At 38.9% G+C, this 5,792-nt stretch overlaps 1 pseudogene; it reads right to left on the bottom strand.

Moving 5' to 3' along the window:
• Window positions 1-2,778: 2,778 nt before the first annotated feature.
• On the bottom strand, window positions 2,779-4,249 carry LOC101411431 (pyruvate kinase PKM pseudogene; annotated as a pseudogene).
• Between the last annotated feature and the right edge of the window lie 1,543 nt (window positions 4,250-5,792).

Raw genomic sequence — 5,792 nt, 5'->3', positions numbered from 1 at the left:
CTAGAGAGAGTTCAGTTAAATCCAAACACATAATTCCATTTTGTTCTCCTTATATTATCTCTGGCTAAAATTTTATTTCTAAAATAAAACAAACATTTGTTAGAAAAATTGAAGTATTATGGAAGTATGAAGAGTAAAAAGTGAAAGTTTCCCTTTGGTTAAGACTCTTGTAGAACTAATCACAAATAATAATTCAGTGTATACTTTTTCCAGATATTTTCCCCCAATGATTAATGATTTAATTTTTTAAAAAAAGAATTCCTACAATATATACCATAAAAAACTTACTATTTTACTCAACAGGCAATATATTGTGGCTACATTTCCCCATCAGTTCATATAAATCTGTTTCATTTTCATGTTGACCAACATGTTATTTGGTCATAGCATTAAAATTTTAAATGAGTAGCTTAATGATTTGTTACATATGTATATATTCATGTGGTCCCTCACCCCTATAAAGGTATATAAAATGTCCAGCACTCCAGAAGTTTTCTTTGTGAATAATCTCTCTCTCTCTATCCCATGGCTGAGTATGGGGTGTTGATTGAGAATAGGGGTTATGTGAGAGCCACTTGTGCACATCTCTTATTGACACTTCATTCATTAACATCATGTGGGTGGCTTGAAATTGGTGATCTTATGAGTAATTACACTATGGAAGAAAGTAAACCCTACGTACCAGGGCCCCCTATCCCCTCAGAGACTGGTTTTGTTAAACATTTACCAACATTCTACTTTGTTTTAGGCTCATACATGTTATTCCTGAGTAGTTTTCCAGAATAAGAATACTTATTTATCTTTTTCAGGATTTCTCATCTGGGGATGATTTTTCCCCCTCAGGGTACCTTTGTAATGTTTGGAGATACTTTTTTATTCTTATGACTCTAGGGCTGCTATCGACATCTAGTGGGTAGAAGCTAGGGATGTTGCTAAACGTCCTACATCGCACAGAACAATTCCCATAGCAAGTAATTATTTGGATCAAAATTTCAATATTACCACTCTTAAAAAACATCGATCTATTCATCTGTTGGTGGACATTTGTGTTGTTTTGTATTTTTGACTCTTATGAATAAAGAGGTTTGAGCATTTTGCATATTTATTTTGGGGATATGTCCATTACTATTTCTTGGATAAATTAACTAGGAATGGAAATGCTGTGTCATAGAGTTATGTGTCTGCTCAGTTTCAGGTAATACTGACCAAGAGTTGTCAAAGTAGTTGTACCATTTTACAATTCCATCAGCAATGTATAAGAAGTACGGCTACTTTGCATTTTCTCCAACATTTGGAATTTGGGGTTTTTAAAAAAATGTAGGTAAAATATCTGTGAAGTGATACAATTTCAGCTCTTAAGTATAAAATTCAATGTGATTTGACAAATATTACAATATAGAATATTTCTATTTCCCTGAAACTTCCCTTTTGTCTCTCCAAATCAATCTCAACCTTGATAAACAACCACTGTTCTGATTCTATTAACATATATCAGTTTTGCCAATTCTCAAAATTCATATAAATGTGATCATTTAGCATGAGATTTTTGTGTCTGGTTACTCTTGCTTAACATAATGTGATTTGAGAGTCATTTCTGTGGTTGCAAGAATCAGTAGATGACTTTTTTTCTAAGTAATCTATTCTCTGAATATCCCAGAATTTGTTCATTCTCCTGTTAATTGGCATTTAGCAATTACAACTGTAGCTGCTAGAATATTTAATGTAATTATTTTAGTTTATATATGTTTTTATTTTGGGGGATAAACACCATTGTGTGGAAATTGTGGGCATGGAGTAGATGCATGTTTAGCATGATAAGAAAGAACCAGTTTTCCAAAAATGAATGTGCAATTATGCATTCCACTCCAGCAATGTATGAATGTATAAGTTGTTCCACCTCCTTGCCAGAAGGAGCTGACATTTAATTTTAACTATTCCAGTAGGTATGAAGCTTTATCTCATTGTGTTTTTAATTTCATTTCACTGATGACTAAAGTTGCAGAGTGTATATTCATACACTTATTTTCCATTTTAATATTTTCATTTTTAAGGTATCTTTTAAATTCGTTTTTGCCAAGATTTGCTTGACTTTCTTTTTCAGTGATTTATTAGATGTCTTTTATGTTAGATAAAATTCTTTTGTCAAATATGTGTATTGCAAATATTTTCTCTTAGTCTATAGCTTATTTCTTTTTCATTTTCTTAATGGTGACTTTTTTTTCTCACCTGTTATTTATCGACATCCAAGTAGGCTCTATAGCAACAGTCCTGGAAGTGGCTGCAGTAGTGAAGAAAATGGAAAGTGGAGGGGGGAGTGATTTTCTGTAGTGACAGTGGAGTGGAATGCACGAAAACAAGTGCACAATGCACAGACAAGGTGGGAGAGGGCAGGCTGAGGGAGCTGGGAAAGCAAGTAGGGGCTAGGACCAGAGCCTGTACCCTATGGCCCCTAATTCTTGTTGGCAATCTCTTCCTCTCCTATGCCCGCCCCTCTGCACCCCCACCCCCACCAGGTTTGGGAGTCCTCTGGGCATTCATTTTCTACAGACACTGCATGAAGTGCACAAAGGAGAGAAGCTGTTGCCCTCTTACAATAATCTCTGGAGCCTCTCATCCTGACCCCTCAGTCTTCCCTTTCTTGAGGGTAGAGATATAGAGCATAGGATGGGCAGCCAGGTGCTGGGCTACCCCTACCTGAACAGGGTCTAAAAATCAGGTCCAGGCATCACAGAGACTTATATCTTATCTTGTGTCCCAGCCACCCTACAGCCCCAAGCATTACTGACCTAATGGGTGGGTTAGGGGAAAGGATGGGACAGGGGCTAGAGGAGGAGCTCTGAGGCTGCTCATGGCACAGGAACTACATGCTGGTGTTGGTGAAGCCAGGGCACCAGCAATAATGGGAGCATGCGGGCGGTATCTGGCCACCTGGTGAGCAGACCTGCCAGATGTGGTAAGAACGATTATGGCCCCACTGAAGCACTTGAAGGAGGTCTCCATAGCACCACAGCAGCAGCTTCAGTGGGGTCGCTGGTAATGGGCACCAGGCGGTGAGCTCCTCAAACAATTGCAAGTGGTAGATGGCGGCCTCTGCCTCATGGGCAATCAGGTGCTGCATGTGGACAGCCTCCAGAGGGTAGCCCCCTTTGGCCATTTCTCCAGACAGCATCATGCAGTCCGCTCCATCCAGGGCAGCATTGACCACGTCACTGCCCTCAGCTCTGGTCGGGCCAGGTTTTTTGATCATGCTTTCTGGCATCTGGGTGGCACAGATGACAGGCTTCCCAGCTCAGTTGCACTGCCCAGTCTTCTGAGCTAAGAAGACCTCTTCAGGAATCTTAATGCCCAGATCACCATGAGCCACCATAATCCCATCACTGGCCTCCAGGATCTCGTCAAAACTTTGAACTCCCTCCTATTCCCAAAATTCTCGATTTTGCTGATTATCTTGATGTTCTTTCCTTTCTCTCCCAAGGCATTCCTGACTTCATAGATGTCAGATACCTTGTGAATGAAAGAGGCAAATACCACGTCCACATCCTGCTGCACCCCAAACGTCAGACCCTGAATGTCCTTTACTGACACAGCAGGCAGATCCACAGCAGTCCCTGAAAGGTTCACACCCTTCTTGCTGTCCAAGGAGCCACCATTTTCCACCACCATCACCAGGAAATCAGCACCTTTCTCCTTCCCCTGAAGAGAAATAAGTCCATCATGCATGTAAAGCTTGCTGCCCACTTCTATGACTTTGCAAATGTTCTTGTAGTCCAGCCACAGATATTCTCATCACACTTCTCCATGTACGCATTTCCCAGATTCATCTTCAAAGTGGCTCTTCTTCAGCTCTACCTCAGTGGTGCCTCTGCTCTTGATGAGCCCAGTTCGGATCTCAGGTCCTTTAGTGTCCAGCAGCAGAGTAAATGGCCGGTAGAGAATGGGGTCAGAAGCAAATCTTTCTGTGGCTGCACGCATGTTCTTGATGGTCCCTGCATGGTATTGATGAGTTTGGTGAGAGAAGTTCAGAGGAGCCACATTCATTCAAGATTTAATCATCTCCTTCAATATCTCCACCAATCGGGAAGGTGCTCCAAGGGTACAGGTGATGCCAGTGTTCTGGGCTGTGATGGGTGGTGAGTCAGTCATCCGGAGGACAGGAAGTCCATGTGCTCCAGGATGTGACTGCTGTGGCTGCATGCAGCTGTTGGGTCTGAATGAAGGCAGTCCTGGCTTCGCTGTGGGGCTTCGACATGGTTTCTGAGGTCCAGCTGGGGCTGTGCCTAATGCAGAGTAAATGTGGGTGGAGGCTCTGGACCTGTCATTCATTTTGAATGGTGACTTTTGAAGTTTCGTATTTTGTTGAAATCCAGTTTGTCATTTTTTATGGTTAGTGTTTTCAGTCCTTGCTAAGAAAACTTTTCTCTGCTACAGATACAAAGATATTCTAGTGTGGTTTTTTTAAAGCTTTGTAGTTTTAGCTTTTATATTTTGGTTAAAGATCAAATTCAAAAAAAGTTTTTTTTGTTTATTGGGTGAGGTCAGGGTCAAGTTTCATTTTTTCTGCATTTATATTTGTTGAAAAGAATTTCTTTCTCTACTTATTTGCTTTGGAGTCTTTGCCAAAAATCTATTTACTTTATATGTGTAGATCCATTTAGGAACTTTGTGCCCTGTCCCTTTGGTCTATTTATCTATCATATGCCAATGTCACACTGTATTGAATATTGTTTCTGTAAGTTTTGAAATCACATCGTAGCCAGGAAGTCTGTGGTACCTTTCTAAGTCATTTGGGAGTTTATGATGACTAGAGTTCCTACAATTGTTTGAAATACACTATTTTGTTATTAAAATTGTAGCTTTAGTTTTTATCAGTAGAATGATGTAGGTCAGGGAAACCAAGGGGAATGTTCATTAATTCTCATTATACATTACATTTCTAAGTAAATTTTAAGCACTTTACTATTTCTTTTTCTCTATATTTTGGGATTTAAAACTGTTTCCTACATGCACTGCTAGTATACTTATATTTAATAATTGTAATAAATTTCAGATTTTGTAACATTTTTCCAGGGAGAGTAAACTTAATAATATTCTAGGATATAAGAAATAAAGTTGCAGGCTATCATATCTTGCTTTACAGCAAGGATAGTCCATGTTTGTTTTAAAACTAGTGCTCCATCCAGAGCAATATCCATGCCACCTAATTCGCAAACTCAAAACATCGTATTTTTAGAAACTTATTACAATAGCAAGTAACAGAATGATTACATTTTTATGGAAAGCTCTGTGAGGAAGTAGTAGTTAAACTGGTTAGAAGAGAAATGATTTAATGAAATAGAATGTTTTCCCAAAGAGTTCACTATACAAGGATCATGCTGAGAAAACTGCAGGCTCCCATCGTAGCTTGTGACTATTTATATGAATCAAGGCTTATTCTTCTAACCATGTAACTAAAGTCTTCAGTATTTCTGGGTGTAAACATTCAAAAGAATGCAAAGGCTTCCCTTAAAAAGAGAGAGAATGAAATTACATATCAAAATTTGTTATAATATGAAATTGAATTTTTAGTTCATTCACTCTATAAAACTTTAAATAACAAGTCTATTAGCTATTAAATTGGGATTTTTTTCCAACTCTGTAGTGCCTCATCCAAAGGGGTGCATTCTGTCATGTCACTGCTATCATTTTTATATAGGGCTTTGCACAGTTTTGGTATATTACTAACTCTATTATTCCTAGTGCTTGGCTGTCTGAGCTGGTGCTCTAAAGGGAAATAAAAGATGGATATTAACCCT

The sequence above is a fragment of the Dasypus novemcinctus genome, chromosome 3, assembly GCF_030445035.2.
Source record: "Dasypus novemcinctus isolate mDasNov1 chromosome 3, mDasNov1.1.hap2, whole genome shotgun sequence".
NCBI lineage: Eukaryota > Metazoa > Chordata > Mammalia > Cingulata > Dasypodidae > Dasypus > Dasypus novemcinctus.
The sequence above is the reverse complement of the archived record's forward strand: the minus strand, read 5'-3'. Positions and strand labels throughout refer to the sequence as shown.